This window comes from Rhynchophorus ferrugineus, unplaced genomic scaffold, assembly GCF_030347505.1.
Source record: "Rhynchophorus ferrugineus isolate W39M unplaced genomic scaffold, kcgeb_rfMv2 rfM9, whole genome shotgun sequence".
In the NCBI taxonomy this organism is placed as follows: Eukaryota; Metazoa; Arthropoda; class Insecta; order Coleoptera; family Curculionidae; genus Rhynchophorus; species Rhynchophorus ferrugineus.
In genome coordinates, this window is record NW_027472588.1 from 6075376 (window position 1) to 6099442 (window position 24067).

At 33.8% G+C, this 24067-nt stretch overlaps 1 protein-coding gene across 6 annotated transcripts in view; it reads left to right on the forward strand.

Moving 5' to 3' along the window:
• Positions 1-24067, forward strand: part of GckIII (Germinal centre kinase III) — a 103194-nt gene that overhangs the window by 27807 nt on the left and 51320 nt on the right. For 2 of the 6 annotated variants that reach the window (XM_076413219.1, XM_076413217.1), the window contains exon 1: positions 1944-2282. The exons of 2 other annotated variants lie outside the window; for them this stretch is intronic. The gene's annotated coding sequence lies outside the window, so the exon portion shown is untranslated. Of the gene's footprint in view, positions 1-1943; positions 2292-24067 lie in introns of those variants that run through there. 2 more of the 6 variants (XM_076413218.1, XM_076413216.1) reach the window with 2 other exon arrangements.

Consider the following 24067-nt stretch of genomic DNA (forward strand, 5'->3'; position numbering starts at 1 on the left):
CTAATGTTCTGTATTTGGTGCCATCAGCTTGGTATGGTAATCTATACGAATACGGGCAAAGACACAACAATATTATTCTTCAACATGACAACGTTCGACCACACATTGCAAAAACGATGAAAATATATTTGAAAACATTAAAATGTAAAGTGCTACCCCACCTGCCATATTATCCAGACCTTACTCCTTCTGATTACTACTTGTTTCGATATATGAGTCGTGAATCGCCTTAAAAGATACATCGTTCTTTCAAGATGGCATTGGTAAATGAAAGATGGGAAACAGCAGCAGCTATCTTTGAACGATACTTTGAATAAAATACATAATACCCATTGTTCAAAATAAAGGTTGAAATTAAATAAAATTAATTTATAAACCCCATGGAAAATATAAAACATCACTACTATCTCTAAGACTAGGGCTAATTCGTATTTTTGTTGTATTCTGTTGATGTTTATTGATGGATAATTGATTGCATTTGATTGATGCAATTTATAGTCATATTTTCGTTGGTAATTTGTTTCTACTACCCTTTAATTTTGAATGTAGGACTAGATAATGTTGATTTTTGATCACAAATCGTGCAGAAGAATAGAAACCATTACAGTGGCTCAAAGCTAATGCTCTGTATTTGGTGGCATCAGCTGGGTATGGTAATCTATACGAATACGAGCAAATACACAACAATATTATTCTTCAACAAGACAACGTTCGACCACACATTGCAAAAACAATGAAAATATATTTAGAAATATTAAAATGTAAAGTGCTACTCCACCTGCCATATTATCCAGACCTTGCTCCTTCTGATTACTACTTGTTTCGATATATGAGTCGTGAATAGCTTTAAAAGATACATCGTTGTTTCAAGATGGCATTGGTAAATGAAAGGTGGGAAAGAGCAGCGGCTATCGATGAACGATACTTTGAATAAAATACATTATACCGATTTTTCAAAATAAAGGTGAAAATTTAAAAAAATGAATTTATAAACCCAATGGAAAATATAAAACATCATTACTATCTCTAAGACTAGGGTTTATTGGTATTTTTGTTGTATTCTGTTGATGTTTATTGATGGATGATTGATTGCATTTGATTGATGCAATTTATAGTTATATTTTCGTTGGTAATTTGTTTCTACTACCCTTTAATTTTGAATGTAGGACTAGATAATGTTGATTTTTGATCACAAATCGTGCAGAAGAATAGAAACCATTACAGTGGCTCAAAGCTAATGCTCTGTATTTGGTGGCATCAGCTGGGTATGGTAATCTATACGAATACGAGCAAATACACAACAATATTATTCTTCAACAAGACAACGTTCGACCACACATTGCAAAAACGATGAAAATATATTTAGAAATATTAAAATGTAAAGTGCTACTCCACCTGCCATATTATCCAGACCTTGCTCCTTCTGATTACTACTTGTTCCGATATATGAGTCATGAATAGTCTTAAAAGATACATCGTTGTTTCAAGATGGCATTGGTAAATGAAAGATGGGAAAGAGCAGTGGCTATCGATGAACGTTATTTTGAATAAAATACATTATACCAATTTTTCAAAATAAAGTTTGAAATTAAAAAAAATGAATTTATAAACCCAATGGAAAATATAAAACATCATTACTATCTCTAAGACTAGAGTTGATTCGTATTTTTGTTGTATTCTGTTGATGTTTATTGATGGATGATTGATTGCATTTATAGTCATATTTTCGTTGGTAATTTGTTTTTAGTGACCTTTAACTTTGATTGTGGGACTAAATAATGTCGATTCTCGAACACAAGTCGTATTGGAGACCAGAAACAGTTTCCCTGTTTAAAATAACGTGATTATTCAATGGTGGCGCGCGGCTATCGCGTCTGGTACACCGTTCGGCCACCGGTACACACCTCTCTCGGCTTTTACCAGCGCAATTCAACAATGCGTCCATTCGAAAGTCGTATGCCATGGTAGTCCTCTTCAGTCGTCCGTCGCGTGTCTGTGTGTCTATCGATCCGCCTCCAGTTCTCTCCTCTCTCCGGACGCGTCATACGTCCTCCCGTGTTCCGATCGCCAGAGCGTAGTCCTCCTCGTAGTTCGGATTGTTGTTGAAAAGTCGCGATGGCACCGCGAGGAAAACCGTCCCGTTTTTGACCGTTCTCGTTCTTGGACGTGACTTTTTCGCCGAGGAATTTCGTGCTGTAGGAGTGGTCGAAGTGATCGCAGTTGTTATTTTAAGGAGGAAGCCTTGAGAAACGCAAGAAATCGAATGTTAACGCTGTCGACATGTACGATCGGTAATTGTTTTTTTTTTGGTGCACGTTATTGTTAATTGATTTGAATAGTCGAAGTTTGACGATATTCAGCTGTTTAAAACCATGGGTATTTCGAATCGGTCGTAGTAATAATAGTAATTGATAATATGTATTAATTTTGATGTTACATAACATTTTTTAAATCACAAGATTCGTTGAAGCAGTGTGATTAATTTCTATTAGGATTTTTATATTATTCATTTTATTTTCATAAAGGAACAAACCCAATCTGAATATTAACAAAGATAATTTAATATCCCAGCCAAAAAGTTCATTTATACACAATATTGAAACACTTCAATTCCTTTAACAGTTATTACTTGTTTTCTTAATTAAGATTATACAAATATTATTCTTTATTCATTTTCATATAGTCAAATATGAAGAAACTAAAACCGAACGTTCAAAAGTAATTTAAAATCTTAACCACAAAATTTATTTATACATAATACAGAAAGATTTCAGTTAATTTAACAGTTACTAATTGTTTTCTATTAGGATTTTTATATTATTCATTTTCATATAGTCAAAAATGAAGAAATTAAAACAGCGTTCAAAAATAATTTAATATCGTAATCACAAAATTCATTTATACACAATATGGAAGGAAGCACTTCAATTCCTTTAATAGTTATTACTTGTTTTCACAAATTTATCATCACAAATTTATCGATGTAGAACTATTTGAGATAGCGTTTGAAGAAGCTACCCTATGTCGGTATTAATTTTTCTGTTATATAATGTTATTTGAACCATGAAAGTTTGATGGCAACCCCATAATGAATTTAAACAAATGTATTTTTTACTATGGATTTTCTTTATATATATTTCATAAGTCTTTCTGGATGAAACAAAACACTACATCAACTTTTCAAACTTTTGTTTTTATCGAACAAAGAAGATGTATATGGAGATATGCCATTATATCATGAGACCGGTAGTTATTTATTTTGAACCTTAGAAGAATAAACAAAACTAAGGACCATCTTAATTAAAAAGAAATTGTTATAGTGTTTCTTAGTATATATGTGATAAAACCATACCATTGTAAATAATATGACCACAATAATAAGAATAATATTTCTTAAAAGTAGTGGTTATTAGTCTTTGTGTTGTAGAATCTTGTTTATTTTAATCTAACAATAAGTGAATGAATGATGATGAGTATAAAATTATAATTTGTATAGTAAGGACATTTTTTTAACAAAGAATCCAATAATTTGTCACTATTGTTATTTATTATGATTATTAATACAAAAGCTGTATGATTAAGGGTTCATTGAATATGTATGTATTATTATGCACTTAAAATGTATATTTGAATGTTCACTATTGTTTTACTAGTCATTTTTATAGAGAACTGATGCTTTAACTGACCTAACATTTTATCAATCTGAATTATATCAGGTCAATCAATGAATATTATAATTTATCTTTTTGCCATCCTCCTGGCCATCTTTATAAAAATAGCTGCCCAGCTAGGCCATGCGGCATCGATCAGTACCAGGGCTAATCAAACGGATGCAATATCTAATACGATATAAAAGCTTCAGCTTCCCATTAATCTTTCATTTGGATTAAATATCTAACGATTTCTTTAATCTAACTCATAATATGTTTTTAAACGAATATTATGTGTTTCATTATAACAAAAAAACCATTGTTCATTCTCAACTATTGAACGATTTAAGCGTTCATTGTTTCCCAGCAGCAGAATTCCGAGGCATTTCTATTTTAAGAAATGCGATCAGTCGATTGATATGTGTCAAGCGATGAGTTGAATGCTTGAATGCCAACATCGATATCTAACTGAATGAACGTGAACTGCAGTAGCCGGAAAAAAAGCCAATGAACCACTTAGAAAAAATCGACCGAGCCTTTTCATTCAAGCTAATTTTTTTGTGAATCGATATGCGTTTTTAATAATTATTGGACACAAATGAAGAATCTTGTTATATATTACAGGTTGTCCAGCTAATGGACAACGGTGATGATGTTAGCATCAACAGTACACAACTATTAAAATGGATGGAATCAGTCTCTTTCCCGATTTCATTGCCTTTATTACTTCCTGTCATTGACTTTGTTCTTTATTTCCTTCTTCCTATACCCTTCTTCAATAAACTCTTACTTCATCACATCCCATAAGGCTTTGGACTTGTTTATATTTTCTCTAGGAGTATCCATTGTGATATTAGTAATTATCTCTAATCAGTTTGACCATTGTTTTATATTTCGTACTATATCTACTTCATTCATTATCTTAGTTAATTCATCTTTATTTTGAATTATCATCGATTACCCTCTGTGAGTATTTCCCATTCTTATGTTTTTTTAAATATTTATTGTCATTCTGCCATTATTACTTATAACCATTTTACTTGTAGCTGTAAGAACTAGATATTTTGGCTCTAGTTTAAGTTATTCTGTATATATTGTTGGCAGATGTAATGCGAAAATATCTTAATATTCTGGACTAGAGTGCTACATTCTAGGAATCTTTCCAACGAATATAAGAAAAATTAAAAGCATCATTGCTGTCCTTTTTTACAAGATATTTATTGACCTTTCAAGAACACAGAAAAAAGAACAAAAATTGAACTAAAAAGCAACTGTTTCCCTGAAACTGGTTGAATAATAAAATTAATTACTCGCTAGTAAAAGACGTCGCTATGTCCTAGATTTTGAAAAAATCACCGATTCGTTTATTGAACCTTCTTATACTTCAAAATTGGTAAAAACCCTTCATTAAAAATGGTAACAACTGAGTAATTAATAATTTAATTTTGAGTAAAAGACCGAAAATAATTCAAATTTTGAAAAATGATGTACAAGAACATATACATAAAATATAGCCCATGAAATATAAAAGTATTCGAAATGATGAATTACGTTTTCGTTTCAATCCAGCCCGGCGAACAATAAACTAGAATGACTTTCGTTATGTTATATATAGAGCAGAATACAGAGTAGATTTCATTCACTCTGACCTATCTCGCTTGACCTTTTTATTACCAACAATCAATTTTAATTACCAGCGGCTTCTGACAAGGCCAAGCCATATTTTCGGGAAGTGTTTTCGTCAAGCTAATATATGGTGGGGTAGTTTATGTTCTATTTCTAAATACGGCGAATCACGGCCCTCGTTAATCATAGGACGCATAATAGAGACGAATTAATTTCGTAGTTTTATTTTTGCTTGGGCCTTGGTTTGGTGAAGCCAACGAAAAAGTACGAAAAAAAACTAAGGCCGGTCAGGCAGAAACGATTTTATGGTATAACTAAAATAAACATACGTAATGTTTCGACTTTTTGATGATTAGTTAACAGGTCAATTGAAGAGTCCCCGGCCTACCATAATAAAACACGTTTTTTGGCAAATTTTTTTTATTCAACATAATTGCCTTCAAGGGTGATACAGTGGTTATAGCGACCCTCGCACTTTTCGATACCATTTTTGTAATACGATTTGTCCTTTGCTTCAATAGGCCTCCGTTTCTGCGATCACCTCTTCATTCGACGAAAATGTATTCCGAGCGAGCATTCTTATGAGATCTGAGAACAGAAAATAGTCGCTGGCAGCCAGATCTGGAGAATACGGTGGACGAGGAGGCAATTCGAAGCCCAATTCATGGATTTATGCCATCGTTTTCACTGACTTGTGACACGATGCATTGTTTTGGTGAAGCAGAACTTTCTTTTTCTTCAAATGCGGCCGTTTTTCGGCGATTTCGTCCTTCAAACGGTCCAATAACACTATGTAATAGTCACTGTTGGCGCAAAAACTCGGGTTTATTACGCTTGATCATTTTCAAACACTGCTCCGAGTCATCAACTCGTTGTTTTTAGTCAAAAGTGAGCTCGCGCGGCACCCACTTTGCATAGAGCTTTCTCATACCCAAATATTCGTGAATGATATGATATACACGTTCAGTTGATATCTTTAGAGTGTCTGCTATTTCATTCAATTTCAATTTACGGTCATTCAAAATCATTTTGCGAATTTTTTAAATATTTTCGTCGGTAATAACCTCTTTTGGGCCTCCACTGCGTTCACCATTTTCCATCTTTTGAGGGTCAATTAAAAAACATATGGATTTAATTGTAGTAGCGCCATCTATGTGTCAGGCCGGGGACTTTTCAATTGACGTGTTACGTGGTAAAGACAAAAATTGCAAATATGATGATCCTGACTATAGTATTATTCATTTTTTTGATTATTATTTTGGATACAAATGTAACTTTTGTTAGTTCTCAATCATTGTCATTGCATTAATTAAATTAAGCGATAATCTGACGGCCCAATGTCTGATGAATGTGATGATTTAAGCGAGATTGTACTGTATATTTGACAGAGTTGTGAGAATCGTACAATAGATCGAAAATTATATTATGTTAAATAGATTCCTACTGCAATGTTTTAAGCAATCTCAAAAATAAATTTGTCGCTAAAATGATGTCTTAACTGTTCCAGATTTAATTTTATGATTTTGAGTATTAAAACTGCATCTATTCACTGGCTTAACGGTAGAGAAATCTTCAAAAATCTACAGTTTTAACTGTTACTTAATATTTGGGGTGATGTGATGGGATATATCCATTGTTATGAATCGATCAATAATATTCAGTTTCTCTTAATATGACGTCTTTTATTAAACACGCTTTGTACAATCTTAATCTAACAAATAGTTTATTACTACTTTTTTTTTGCTTGGATCAATTTACTATCAAGACGAATGCGAGATAAAAGGTTTAAAATTATGTTAATTCTTGTGGTTTGGTTGGATTTAATCTTCTGATTTCCTGTGCGTTGCCTAATAATTGTTGGGTCGCGCTTCCACGTTGTTGTGATTTCGTAACCTTATTTCATGTCTTAAAGCGCAATCTTGGATAACTTCGTAGATCCATTTGATGTCGAAGTCATCGTGCAGCTCTTCGTTTGTTATATAGTAATAATTATTGCTAGTAATTCGAAGAACTTTATTGTGGCATCCCATCAATGGACTTATTAGGTCAAGTTTCAAGGGAGTATACATCTTCTTACTAACCAGTACGATTGTTTCATTTTGAACCTTATCTGCTTAAATTTTTGGCTGACTGATGTTTCCAATTTAATCTACGATCAAAACGACAGCTCTGGACAGAAATATATCTTTTGCTGCAATGACTGGGTCACTTTTTTGTTATTAACGATTTTGTTACTTTATTCATTCGATATACCGATGCAAGTTTTCTTTAACTTAAGCAATAGCAACACAATTGACAACTGTATTTTTGCTTGTTTTTAATAGTCATCATAACTCACTTATGATTGTTGTTAATAATAAAACATTCTACGAATCTCATCTCTTAGATTGTCCAAAAACGTCCTTGAAATATCCTCGTATATCTATGTGGTCATTCCGTTCTTTTTTCCATTTCCATTTTTTCAACTTTTCAAGCTTTTAAATGATTTCAAAAAGTCATAAAGAGTCAGAGCTCTTCTGATATAATAAATAACAATCAGAGGCAAAAAAACTTTATTTTAGGTGTTTGGTTTCAAATAATTTCCATCTTCTGTAAATATAAAGCATACCTTTGCCTGGGACAATCATAACCATAAATTTACAACCATGCCCAGCAGGATTCGAACCCACGACTATCGCAAGAGCAGGTGAGCCGTCCTGTCGCCTTTACCACTGCGCCAACCAAGCCTGCATATTATATTCGATTTTTGTTGATAATTTTCCTGATTTGTGATCGTTTTTTTGATGTAACTGTGTCTGATTTCTCCTGACCTGAATATGAGTTTATCTTATGCTTTTATTATTTTTTCCATACTTTCCACTTTTTTACATATCCGCATATTTTAAAAGTTTTATGTTAAAGCTGATGTGTGTTTATATAGGTCCCCTGATATCGTCTGTTACCAGAAAAACTACAAAAACACTTTTATCAGTCATATGTTAAACAGCGAAAGGTAAGCGACGTTGACTGATACGGCAGCTATTCGACATTCGAATTTTAAACACCGATACCTGGTATATATTTTTTTAAATTTAAATATTCGGTGGATGTGCCTTCTTAAATATGTATGATTTATATTCTTGGAAGCTTTTATCCGCTATGCAACGTACACTTCAACATGTTTCATGGTTTTATAATATTTTCTTATTACATTTCAATCAAATGAATGAGATACGATGGCATTGCTCGTGAATTATATCATAGAAACAAGCTTTCTAATACACTAAACAGTTTAGTATATTGCTAAATTAGTTTTAAAATTATTTTTAATTGTGTGGTGTCGTGACTTGCTGTTGTCCACATTTGTCCGCGTCAGTATATGCTTGTTATAGAAATTAAATAATCATTTGTCCGTCATTATATGTGAAAGTGATAAATTATGACATTTTAATTGACGAGAGACTTTGGGTGACAGTTTTAGTTCACTAATAACCTTGAACACCAACAGATATTAATAATTTTGGTTTTTTATTCTAGCAAACAAATAAATTGTTATACTGTTGGTATTTGTAAGATACTTTAACCAATTGCAATTAAATTATATCGCTATCATTTGAAGATGTCAATAAAACTTAGCGTTTCTAATGTCTTTTGTTCTTGGAGATGGAGAGTGCTGCAGCATCGAATTAGCTGTGACTGTAATTTTTATTAATTTTCGTTCTTCTTTTGACCGTATACACTGGACGTCACACAGTACGTCAGAACTTCTTCAAACATCTTGTCATAGTCCTATTAGCTGCCTGTGAGTTTATCAAATTCATCAGAGATCCGAATCGATCCTTTCTCAACATTGTAGTGGGTGCAATTACAAGAGCATCATTTAGGACGAGACATTGTATTCAATGGGATGTTGAAAATTTCTTAACGATCAGTTGATATTGACTGACGTAATTTTGACGTTTGCATTCACAATATTGTATTCTTATACTGCGGACTATGGTATGCAAATATGGGGTTGCACTAAAAATTCATATCAACTAGTCATCCAACGCTATCAAAACAAGGTTCTTCAATTGATTACCAATGCTTTTCGCTACTTTAAGTTATCCAAGATTTTGCCTTGAAACACGAAAGAAGATTACTAAATCATACTAACGTGGAAGCAATACAATTGCTGGACAGCGCGCAGGATGTCAGGAGATTGAAACGAACAAAACCATACGAACTTATATAAAGTGTATACATTTAGTGTAAACTATAGCTATAAGTTATTATAATTTTATAATTGAGGAATACATATTGATGTATTTTCTCGCACTCGTCTTGCTTGTGAATTAATCCAAGTACAAATGAAAATTAGTACTAAATTAATTTATAATTAAGATTGTACTAAGCGTATCTAATAAAGATGTTATATAAAAAAAACATTGCGCAGCCAATGGTTTGAGATTTAATGAAGAGAAGACCAAAATATTGACAAATGACCGATACCGTATTATACCGATCCGATCACATTGGGCCGTATAAACTTGTAAATTGAATTACACACATGCAATCTGTAATTCGTGTACATTAAGTACAATAAGCGAACATTTTTAAATAATCTTGAGTATAATCAAATATTGATATATATCGAGGAAATAAATTTCATAATACACCATATTATCAATATAATGTCTGATATAACTTATATCAACGATTTTATAACCCAAATCTGCGATTACCTGGAGATCTTAATCTGTTACAGCAGACCTTTCCTCGCTACACAGATGTTCCTCTTTAATTGTGCTTTATCAATACGTGGTTATGTTATAACAGTAAATACATGTGTTCGCTAATATTGTTTAAAATCATTTTTATCTAATAATAATGTCGTAAGAATCATAAAAATAAAGAATATACGTTACTAGTATTTACAAGTTACCACCAAGTTAATTTATGTTTGTTTATTGCTTGTGGTACTTATTTTTGATGAGTAGCAGTAAAATTTAGGGTAGATCTACAACGACTAGGTATAAAACCTCATGGGTTTATTGTTTATATATATAAGTTTCCTTTTTACCAACGAAGGTTTATCTAGACTGGACCTAATGTTTAACGTGGGCTCCGAACCACGGCCCTCGGCATTAAGCCAATCGACTGGCGAGTGACTAACTTAGAAATCATCCCAGAGACATCCGGTCTTACCCAGCCTGGTTACTGGCATAACTGGGATCATTTTCCTTATCGGATTTTGCACTCTTGTCTCCGACAATCACAAACATGAATTTAGACCATGCCCCAGCAGGATTCGAACCCGCAACTATCACAACAGTAGGTGGACCGTCCTGTCGCATTTACCACTGCGCCAACCAAGCCGGCTCGTGGGGTTGTTTGATATAACTTTTTCGCAAAGTTCTAAGAAGTAAAAGTTAAGGAATGATTTTTGGAATCAATTAAATTTATTTATTTATTTATTTTGAGGACAAAGGAACTTTATTAACTTTATTTTTCTATATTGTTCCCCAACTTTCTTATTCCAACGATCTAGCAATTGATCGATCTTATCACGGCAGTAGTTTATCAGGAGGCCTGCAGTGTACTCCCTCATAACGTATATTATATTTTATATCGGAAGAAGCTAAATCTTCCCAATAAGTTGGATATTAAAACGATTCGTTCTATCATTTAATTGATTTTAGTCACAGGTTTCTGTGTTATGAAAGCAGCACTTTTTTTATGTTCACGAACTCTCATTTGATGTTGATTAGATCACCTAGCTGCTTATTAGATCATATTCTGAAGCCTTTTTAATATTGAACCATTTTTTGTTGACAATCCCCTTTGTAGTTATTGGTTTACCAACAGGATGGGGTGGGAATGTACCTAGCAAATTATTTTGTCTTCTCGCTATCTTTTTGTCTGCACTCCATTGTCTTTAAGTATCTGCGAGTTTTGCTGTTGAAGTGAAGAATCTTTTCCATCAAATTAAAGAATTGGTTTTCGTGGGGTTCACTTAAAGTTTAAAGTTTCGTTCAGTTGTAATTTATTTAATTAATGTAATTTATATTTCGTATAAAGTTTATTTTTAGGTATTGCTTCAGCAGATTTATTATGCTCTACCCATTGACCAATATTCTATGTTCTTCTTTTGATTATGTGCTAGAATTTAATTTGAAGTGTCAGAAAGGTATCCACTTTAAGGAGAAATGTTAAACAAGGCAAAATTTCACGATTTTTCGATCATATAACTTTGAATAGTTCATTTAGCTTGGTTTAATAACGGAGAACTAAATAATTTGATAAAAAAAACACGCAATTACCATTCGCCCGACGAAAAAAAACGCGCAAGCTTCCTGTTTATGCCGACCAATAAAAATCGATTTAATCAAAACTGATTTCTCGGAAACAACATACTATAATTACCGCGAAATATACCTTACTACAGTCGAGAACAATGCAGTTTAATGTTATTTAACCATTTCGACGTCGGTGGAAAAAAGAACTAGAGATCGCAAAATTATTTAAGAGCCCAAGTTCTGCCTTTCACTTTCCAGGTTTGGAGTACCCTGTTTCCCTGTCGTACGATTTACATTTTGTAATTTTAACAAAGTCCGTGACGGCTTCTTAACAGAAACGTGCCGGTTGGCGTTTTTTTTTTCTCTTTTTTCGAAGAGCAGCTTCAATTATGCTTTATTATACTCATTTCTCTTGGGGTTTTTACTTTCTCACCTGGTCAATTTTATGTTAATGAAAGCGTAATTGCTGTAACGAGAGTTTTTTTTAAATAGTACAAGATATCTAGTTAAAAGACTTTCTCAATTTTCAATGAAATAGTTTATCATGAAAGATTATTTTCATTAGAATCAGAGACCTATCAGTGCCATCTGTGAGTCGTAATTTTAATGTTTTAATGGATTTTTAATTTTTGTTGTATTTGTAATTTTTAGTAAATTATTTTTCAATAAATGTATTTTAGACAGTTTGAACTAAATACTGATGCCACCGAACTGAAAAATGTTTTTTTAATTCTTCCTTTAAACACAGTCCAATTTCATTAGGAATGAGGGTGAATAAAGTAGAATCCGCTATAGATGAGTCTGAATCATCGCGAAACTTGTAAATACTTGCTTTAACTTTAAATTATTCAAAGTATGAAGCATCTAATAAAGTTCGGAGACAACAAGTTGATAATAAATAGATAAACATTGAATGCGTCGTAGCTTACGGAACTTAAGAGTTGATGAATCAACAGTGGAAAATATTTATATTGCTTGAAAAGATTCATAACGTAAACACGTGATTACCACTCCTAGATGGGTTTGAAATAGTATCTCAAAGTCGAATGTTCACTATTACAGGGTCAAATTCGGCATTTAATGGTATAAACATAGGGTGGTGTGTTACCAATTAATATAACCAAATGAACTACTGCTAAAGTATAATACCAAGGTTAATTCAACAATTGTATTGATGAATTGTTTCAAAAAGAGCCAGCAATAATCGACTAACACCCGTAATGTCATTCACATGAATTAAAATGTTCTCACAATTCTAAATCTTGAAAAAATATGAAAATTGAAACTGAAATATGAGGGCAGTGGCTTTTTGAATGAAATATGTTTTATTTCTCAATATAACCTCCTTATAACTCAATACATGTTCTAATTTTTTATTCCTTCTAAATATTTGTTTTTTTTTCTAAAAATAGGCGTTTCTTTCAGGTTTAGAAACAAGAAATAGTCACAGGGGGCTAAATCTTGAAAATACGCTAGGTGGCTGACAATTTGTAGCCCAATTTATGGATTTTTGCCATGGTCACTCTTTTTTTTCGCCAAATACGGTCTTTTTTCGTCAAATTTGTCTAAAATCTTTAAATAAAATTCGCTGATTATCGTTTTACCTTTTTAAAATCTCTAAATATGTTTGGACATCTATCGGAAGATATTTCATCTTCTTCGCCGGTAATAGATTTAAACATTATAAAAACATAAATTTTGAACAGATCTCTCGAGACAAGCGCCAGTCCTTTTTACCTTTTATTATCATCTCAAATACGCGACAAAATATATTCAGTTGCATACAGCGTATACAGATAAGCAGAACTCGACGAATATTCCGGCTCTGTCGACGGAATTCAGTCTTCAACCCCTGATCGGAATATTTAATCCGCCTGCTTGATATTTCTTTCCTGGGCCCGCTCGACGGGCGTGCGTGAGTGTGTATGTGTATACAGGTACCCTTTTTTCCCCGAAACAAACGGCGATTTTGAATATGGCAGACGCAAAATTTCGTCTCGAACGACTCAGACCATAATATATAGGCACATAGAAGGCGATATCCCATACTATACAAGGAAGTTGTAACAAAGTTTTGCTCTTCGGAATAACCAGACGGCGCTACAAGCGAGAATATTTATGGGGGGTAAAAAAAAGCTTTTAATTTTCTTTAATTTAAATACTATTTTACATGTTTCATTCGTTCAAAAAATACTATCAACAAATATGATTTTTTTAAATTAGTCTGTAGCGACCTTGAGCATGTCGAATTTTACATCGTGGAATAACGGTCTACAAAATACCCAGAAATATAGTCCCAGATGTTGAACACGGGCGGGGTGCCAACTGGAACCCGACAACGAATAGCTGGCGGCAACCCCGAGACGTTTATCTGGGATATTATTGAAGGGTATTTCGGTCATTCAGTGCTCAACCCTCGTTTGGTTAAGACGTGCCACCATCGACTGCCCAAGCCTCGTCTTCAGGTAACTCCGCTGCCATCCGTTTTATTATTTGGTATTTTCACATTTTTTTTTATATTGCCAATAAATAACGGTCACATTATGTAAACACCACTTTTTCATTTCGATTTACCTCCATTCACCGAGCCACATCATTTCCTACAATTGGTGACCCCGACGTGATCAAAGTGCCTAACAGGTAAATCAACTCAACATAAGCCACTCGATAGGTGCTTGACACGTGCATGGAAGGATAGCACGAGGAACGGAACTCATCAACATCACGTGGTCGACGACATCCCACGAGACTAGCCTGATGGACGAAAACCACAGAAGCCCATCATGTATACCAGCAACACATGAGCACCTTCGCATCACGAAACGGGACACGTAACACATTTACAGGTACCCTCAAACAAAGCTAAACGCCTCAAGACGAACGACGTCCTGCTACAGCTCCGATGGCAGCTGATCCCGTAAAACTCCTCGCTCAGGTTGGGATCCCCATCTCATCAGCAGTCCCCGGGCGTTTGTTTGCGTGATTGCGGGTGCATTCCGGAACTTGCACCACATATAGGTACGTTCCACGGCTGTTTCACTAGGAGGGGAGTTATGTGGCGACCGCCACGACCCTTTAGGCCACCACCAATTCACCATCAACAACTACAAAGGTTGGCAACGCCGGTGGATTGGTACCATGCAGTTCTGGAGTATAAAAGGCCATCACGACGACGTCTCGCTCTCTTTTCTTATCATCGTCCCCCTGTAACAGTACCACTTCCACAGCGCTACCGTACTTCCTTCACCTTAACCTAATATCCTGTCAATCCTCCCATCGACCACATGTATCAATCGCAAGTTGAAATAAACAACTTTGATTCAACCAGTGTTTTTAGTTCCCGTGCAAATTCCTTCCAAAAATAGTAGTGAGTGTTCTGATAGATAACCGCAGCGGCAGCCACACGTTTCGACCGACCGACCGACCCGACGAACATTCCTACAAGTCCTATAATATAATGTTATATGGGCATATACTGAATAAAGTGTTTATTATTTAAAACATTAAATATAGCGAATGTAAATCATATCCCATTCGAAAAAGTTTTTCCATTTCTACTACAATAACATATTTAACATTTCGATTAAATACCATAATAACTGTAACAGAATGTAAATTAATAAAGATATTTAAACAACATTGTAACAATGTATGTAAGAACTATAATATATAAATATGTGTAGCAGTTATTTACTTGCAAAATTACTATATGAACAGTCAGTTCTTATTAGTCTTGTTTCTTAGTCTTCTTTCTAAAGAATCTATGGAGAAAAATATGTTCTAATTTTCAGTTTTCAAACATCTCAATTTACTTGAAACCCAAAGAACAAACCTTCCTGTTTTAATATAAGAGTTCATATGTTCATAAACTTTATTATATATATATATATATATATATATATATATATATATATATATATATATATATATATATATATATATATATATATATATATATATATATATATATATATATATATATATTGACTTTTAAAAACCATTTCTGCGCTAGACTAGAATCCTTTGGAACATCCTGTAACATAACACTTCAGTTTCATTTTTACATTTAGACAAATTAATGTTAGTATATGCTATTACAGTGACGTCGACTTGGTTGGCGCAGTGGTAAAGGCGACAGGACAGTCCTCCAACTGTTGCAATAGTCGCAACAGGGCGTGGCCAGCAGGATTCGAACTTTTTTAATTTCGTTAAAATTATGCACAAAAATAGAAACAAATAGAATAAATATAACTAAAGATGTTCTGTAAAAATCTCAGACAAAAGCATAAGACCAAAAAGGCATAAATAAATGTGTCAGTTTGGTTTTTTTATCTCCAATTATTCCGAAGCACCCTCCAATTTGATTGCTCCTATTTGACTTTTCATTCTATGTCTTCGTGTTTCGTGGATTCAGACTGCCGGTGCATGGGACTGGGGCTCTTATCGACGCCGTCTATTTTCGTATTATTATTGCCTCTACCGAATTAGGTATAGACGGGCTCGCAAGGCGTCCGTCCTTAAACCAGTCTTTCACTATCGGAGTTTTACGTTTCGAGATCGTTGCCCCCCGTTGTCATTGTACACGGACAGAGGCATTGTGATTCTCGTGGCCGAACCCCCCCGACGCGGCCAACGAAAAGTGAATCTGAGTCGTTCAACGGTGAAAATAAACTGTAATCGATCAAAAAAACGTTGAGTCGTTGAGGCTATCGTACGTATAATGTCGTACTTTTCATTTTTTATAATTTATGTCATCATTTTTTAAAGATGGATGTGAATCACTTTGTTGGAGTTACAATAGATGTATTAACTATAGACCATTCAAAGTTATTTTGTACATACGTCATCTAAATTTGTGACATCAAAACGTCGCAATGTTGCCGCATCAACTCTGATTTTTCGATAATAGAGAGAAAAAACCTCATACTAACACACCAGTTTGGGTTTATTAACAAACACTCAACAATTGACCATGTCCACAGAATAACAGATGTTATTGAAAAAGCCTACGAAAGTCAAAAAGTATGCTCAGTGATATTCTTAGATGTAGCACAAGCCTTCGATAAGGTTTGGCATGAAGGCCTTGTTCATAAACTACAGAAAATGCTACCAAAACAACACACCGAACTATTAAAGTCATACATTACAACCATAATGTTTAGAGTCAAGCAAGAAGAGGCTTACTCTACAATAAAAGAAGCTAAAGCAGGTGTACCACAAGGAAGTGTACTAGAACCAATGCTTTATCTACTTTACACTTGTGATATAACACAAATGGAAAATATCACGATGGCTACATTTGCTGATGATACTGCGATTATAGCAATCGGAGACAATAGTGAAGAAGGCTCACGAAAATTACAGGCAAGTAACAGTATAAATAATTGGACATAAGCTTGGAAAATAAGAATTAATGAAAGTAAATCTGTACATGTGCAGTTCACCTATAAACAGACTGTACAAGCACCAATAACATTAGATAACACTATCATTCCATATAACAACAACGCTAAATATCTCGGAATGAATCTCGATGCAAAACTTCGCTGGAAGGAACATATAAAGAAGAAAAGAAAAGAACTAGAATTGAAATATAGGAAAATGTACTGGCTAATTGGAAGAAAATCACAATTATCAGTACATAATAAATTGCTATTATATAAGCAAATATGAAACCTATATGGACATACTGAGTTCAATTATGGGGATGTTCTGCAAAGAGTAACATTAATAAAATACAAATTTGTCAGGACAAAGTCCTGAGAGGTATTGTGGGTGCACCCAAATACTACAGGACTGATTACCTACATCGAGACCTTCAGATACCCACGGTCAGTCAAGAAATCAAGAGAATTGCAAGGGGGCATGAGGAAAGACTCCATTCTCATACTAATATTGAAATATTGAAACTTTTGGATACCACCAGAACAGGACACGGACTCAAAAGAATCAAACCATCTGATCTTGTGTAGTGTTGTGTAGTGAGGTGCATATATTAAAAAATTCAGCAGTGACATGTATAAACATGATTTCACCAGAGACTGAGTTAGGGCCGATGAGTCCTTCTAGTTATATACCTAGATTTAAGTTACCATGAAGACAAATTGTAGATTAGACGGAAACGACTAGTAACAATGTATTAATTAAATAATTAAAAAAAACTTTGATTTTTAGTTCAGTTTGACTACAAATACATTTATTTGAAAATTAAAAGTGTAATACTTCATCAAGTACTTAACAAAATCTATGTTTAGACATTCTTTAACATATCAAATTCTCGTATGAATTTTTAATCAGAATCTTTAGTTATTAGCGTGTAGTTGTTAGTTCTTTTTTACTTTATTTGACATCTTTGTTTGAAATATTTGAAACTTCTGTTTGCCATAACACATAGCAGGCTGTAAAACTTTTTGCAAGTATAACTTGTTCTCCAAGTAAAGTCACCACAATTTTTTGAGCCTCATACAAAGTTCGGTTCGTCTCTTCTTAACTTAATCCATTATCACTTAACATACCAACAGTATTTTTGACACAGGGTTTCTTGAGGCATATATATAGAACAATATATGAACGTAAACATTATAATGTATTGTCTGTTATCATCTAAAGTCATATATATTGTTATCCAAACCCTTTTCAAACAGAATAATATGTGGAATACAATCACCACCTATTCAAACGAAGCAGAACCTGCGAGAGATAATCTCGCCAGCGAACGGCGCTGCCTTAACAGCTGTCGCTATCGAAAACTAGTTTCATAGCTTTTGCATTGTTGAATATTTATATAACCTACATACATATCGAATGCATCGAGCTGACGCTGTTGATTTTCGACGACATTACCTAATGATCGGGCCGCGTGCGACTGCACCCTAACCGAGTGATCGCCGATTTGTCTTTACGGTTGACGAAGGTTATTCACATGAACGAATATGGGCGCCGTACGGTCATTAATTTTGACAAACGGTCCGATTGTGTCTAATTTTAATAAAATCGATCGGAAGCCTCCGTTTAGTCATCGCGTACTTTTCGGGGCCTGCCTCGCTATAAACAAGCCGGCCACGTCGGTTGTAAAACTGTAAATTTGTTTTTAAACCGATCGCCGATCATCATTTGTTTCTGTTCCGCTGGACTGATTATTGATGTGTAACATTTTTTAGGTGTGTTAAAAGTTTCATCTATGTCAGCAGCATAAGTTTCTTTTATTCAAAAAAGCCACAAATCACCATAGAAAAGAGCAAATCAATGTAGTATTTTGAAGAACAAGAAATGTATCCAAAATGTCATCAAACTGATCTGAGAGAGTCTTGAGAGTAAACCTCTGAGCAGCCGGCTTGGTTGGCACAGTGGTAAAGGCAACAGGGCCGTCCTCCTATTGTTGCGATAGTCGCGGGTTCGAATCCTGCTGGGATGTGGTCGTAAATTTATGTTTGTGATTGTCCTAGGCAAGAGTGCGAAATCCGACAAGGAAAATGAACCCAGTCACGCCAGTAACCAGGCTGGGTAAGACCGGATGTCTTCTGGGATGATTTCTAACTTGGTCACTCGCCAGTCGGTAGGCTTAATTAATGCTCAGGACCGTGGTTCGGAGCCAGATAAACCCTCGTTGGTAAAAAGGAGACTTTAAAAAAACCTCTGACTAAATTAGTCACAGTTTGTTCTCTTTGGACGAAGATACCAACAGATATTTCATTGTACTAATATAGTTAAACAATTTAATTTCAATGTAGCAAGGATATTATTAAAATTTTATATTATTATACGATATACCAGGTGTTTCGGTAATTACTTTCTAGTTTTTGTACGGTATTATGATTTGATACACGTAGTCCTTCCAATAAAACAGCCAATGCACGTCATATATTGCTAATTCAGTTTGTAAAAATGTAAAATTCGTTTAAAACTCCGAGTGGATTTTTCTTTTTTATTTTACTAGTTAAGATATCCTAATTAAAGAGAACAGAATGGCGTCTAGTGCGTCGGGCACGTAACCGAATCAGTCTGTTAAATTCGATTTGTGTCGATCCCGTTATCAAATGTCTACGAAATTCTTGAAGGCATTAGTAATAATAATTCGAAATTATAAACCGTTGTTCTCTGGTAGAGGCTTACGATGAGCATATTCTAACCATAAATATATGTGAAACGTGGTTTCGACAATTCAAATGTGGTGATTTCGACATTCAAGACGAAGAATATTCTGAACAACACAAACTTAAAAACAATCGGCAAGAAAATTGAATGTCAGTCGAGCCCCAGTGAAAAAAGAAGTAATTTGTGCATGGAATAGTAACGGAAGAAAACAAATGACTTAATTTTAACTGTGCATTGATGAAACATCCACAGCAAATTCGGTCAAACAAATGTTGAAATCACTGAGGATGTCCCTGAGCCAATCACTATGCGAAAAACGACCGGAATACGAACCATAAGACACAACAATGTTATTCCTCAGCATGTCAGCGCTCGACCACATGTTGCAAAATCGTTGAAACCATATTTTGAAACGTTAAAAAGGGAAATGCAACCCAACCCGCCATATTCTCCAGACCTTGTCCCTTTTGTTACTACTGGCTTCGACATGTCTGAAGAACGCTTCACTTTTTATGAAGTTACCAAAAAATGGGTCGATTCGTAGATAGCCAACAAATATACATCGTTTTTCCGAGCTACATTGCTTGAAAGATGGTAAAAAGTAGCGGCCGTCGATGGACACTACTTTGAATTAAATACATTCTACGGATTTTTCACAATAACGCTTCAAATTTAAAAAATGTGTAGGCCTAATAGATTAAGAAAATAATACTTCTACTGTTTGTAATCACAAAGAATATTAAGAACATACAAAGAATACCCTTTTAAGCACAAGTATAACGGTTTAAAGAATTATTTGAACATTTTTTAGATATAAACCGTCGGATAAACTAGATAAATCGAAAGACGGAGCTCGCATTTCAGTATTCAGGTTAGAAAATCGACAAATTATATAGCCTGTTCCTTAATTAAACTGATATTTCAATCGAGAGAACGCATCCAACGATGATCTAACAGTATATCGACGCCCGAGTTCACCGATACGAACGTTACGAGCCCAGCAGTTGTCGCTGGCCACTTTCAAGACTTCTTTTACTTTACTATTATCGTCGTAATTTTAATTTAAACACCAACAAAAGCCACGATCGGCTACGTCCGAAGAATTGTTCGTTATATAACCGGCCGCCCGGTTAGGTAATAGTTCGCTTGCATCACACGCGCGCACATTTTAAATTAGGTGGATTTTTTTTCGAAGTCTGGCGAATTTTTTACAATAACATTCGAAAGTGATATTATCGGTCTCGGTTATGTATCATATATGTAACTCGATTTTAATACGAATTAGAACATTAGTAGTTGAAATATTATTTAATTGTTGCTTTCTCGGATGACCACAAAATAAGACGACAGTAAAAAAAAGCCAGCGTGCATGTTGATCAGCCAGAACTGCTCATGAGCATGTATTCTAAACCAGCCTGACAGATTTCACAACCACGGGTTGTTTGCAGATTACATTACTCCGCAACATCTCCGGGTTTGGCACATGCGCGTATTGGTTCCATTTAATTTTTAAACAGAGGATAATCCGAGTTTGGCGCATGCATATATACAGCTTTATTTATTTATTTTTTTATCGTGATTATTAGGTTTAATGTCGAATATATTAAGTAGGTAAATAGGTTCAGGAGTAAATAAAAATGGTAACATTTTGGACATAAAGTATTTAATTTAAAAAAGTATTGAATAAAACAAAATAATAAAAATATAATTAATATATGTCCAGCTATTCTATTTTTATCAGAACATCATATTATACATTATCATTATAATTGATCAATAATATAAATTGATAAATAATTTTTTTAACGTGGGTTCCGAATCACGGTCCTCAGCCGAAGCCGAAACCTACCGACTGGCGAATGACCAACTTTTGAAATCATCCCAGAAGACATCCGGTCTTACCCAGCCTGGTTACACTCTTGCCTAGGACAACCACAAACATAAATTTACGGCCTTGCCCCAGCAGGATTTGAACCCGCGGCTATCGCAACAGTAGATGGACCGTCCTTTCGCATTTACCACTGCGCCACCAAGCCGGCAAATAATTGATTTAATGTTGAAACTATATATAACGTGAAAAATAAACATTGAAATTTTTTGAAATAGCACATTTTATTTAAATAAATTATTGAATAAAATGAAATAATAAAAATAATTTCTATATTCCTTTCCATTTTTATAAAAACACCATATTTAACTAAATTTACATATTTTAACAATTAACAAGACCTCCAAGAACCATAAAAATCTCCAGATATTATCGCTACTATTCTTGATCGACAAACCCCATCAATGAATTGACTACCTTGAGCTTTTGGATTAACATATTGATATAACATTTACTTGCCTAAAACGAATGGATGATCGTACTTTAAGCTGAAAGACATGTCAGTCAATACATCATTATGTTTACAAAACAATAATTTATTTACTTATACTCTTATATAATAATGCATTGTATTTTCCTTGTCATTAGCTCATTAGGGTGTCATTAATAGTTTTATATTTTGTTTATTTGATAGGTCTACTTTTTTTTACTAACTACTAATTTTATGTTTACAAAAGTTTGTTGAGGTAATATAAATTTGTTGAGGATGATAATCAAATGGAGTTATGTGTGGTGAATATGACCGGTGAGACAGGAGCCCAGCTAAGTGTTTCTAATACGACTTTAACCTACTTATTTTTGAGACTTGTGATTACAAAATAAATATTGCCTGATATTCTATTATGGTATATTCTAATTCAAATTCTTCATTTGTACATCCTATCGTGGGGCCATAGCAGTAATGCCCGATTCATAGACAATTAATTGCTGACCAATTCTACTTAAGCACTTCCATTCGCATAACTATTCTACTGATATAATTTTTTTTTGCTTTTTTTTATTTTTAGATTTAAATGTGTGTCAAAAAGACTCGCCATTATCATACGACGTAGCTATATATTTAGTAATCAGTGAAGTTGAACATAAAAGTATCAAATTAATTTGATATATACTAACGCAGATAAAACGATCAAAAGATCAAGAAACCCAGAAATTGTAGAAATTCACACAGAATAAAATGATGTCTTAGGCCCCTCTTAGGCTTGTTGAAAAAATATCGATATGTCTATGAGATTCATTAAATTATATATTATATTTTTTCCGAAGATTAAAAAGGTCTCTAAAATGATGTCTTAATCAACAGGACGATACGTTTTCCAGAGAGCTTTTAGTTTTTCGTTGTGGTAGTAAATTTATATATTTTTTTGCCGACAATTATGAATATATCGAGCGGATTGCTGTATTTTCTTTCCTTTTGCTTCCTCTCTTTTTCCTTCAAATTACTTCCAGATGTTTTAGTTATTTACTTATTTATTCTTCTTTGACCATCATTTTTAACTCTACATCTGCCTTTTTATTTACCTTTAATTCGTCGCAACTAATAATAGTATTACTATAAATAGAATAGCAACTTCTGTGGATGTATTATTATGAGTTATTATACTATTATTCTTATATTATGATTATAATGATGTTATTGCAAGAGCAGTCGTTTCCGTTTTTGTATTAGAGGAAGACGGTAGTTTTTAGACAAGAACGTTAACATAATGAAGAAAACCAACCATGTATACTATCCTGTACTATCATGTATCATCAATGCGCTAATGATGATTACTGATATTTCCAGCCAAAACTGCAACCCTTCGTATTTAGCACATTATAAATTATCTGGACAGGAACAATGTTGATTCACTGACACTAATGAAGCTGTCAAACAAACAACCCAAGTATCTGAAACTTTGTAAACATTTGGAATATAATGCTGACAAAAAAGATTCTATTCCTATCACCCCAGCTGATTCTACAATCCAAAGAATATTCTCTAAGACATTAACCATTCTTTATAATGAAATAATACACATCCGATAATATATTCTAAATAACTTCAATTCATACAGCATTTGTTAGGTTCTTATCAATTGTTTTAAGATAAATTTAAATATTGATTCGTTGGTTAAATATGGTTTTTAAAAGATAATAAAACACAATGTTAGATTTGGTTCTATTAACACTACACTGGTTACGTGTTCTGGTAGACCGCTGAGATAACAGATCTAGGCAACCTTGGACTGGATTTGATTAATTGTATCAATTGGACGGGTCTTTTAAATAATTCCAATGACATTTTAATAATGTCCAGCGGTTTTGGGCTCGCTATCACTGTATATAAATTGCTAGGGCTTTCCTGTTAAATCGTTTACTAGATTATTTTAATTGCTAATATTTTGAGTAAGAATATCTTTTGTTTGTTCAAGTCTTTAAGCAAGAACAATTTTTCTTGGATGTTCTCTATTCATCCTACATCAAATTAAAGCAAAAACTGATGTTGAAATTCCGAATATCTTGCAAACAAAACTTGTATCTTGTAAGCCAATTAATTTATAGTCTATTCA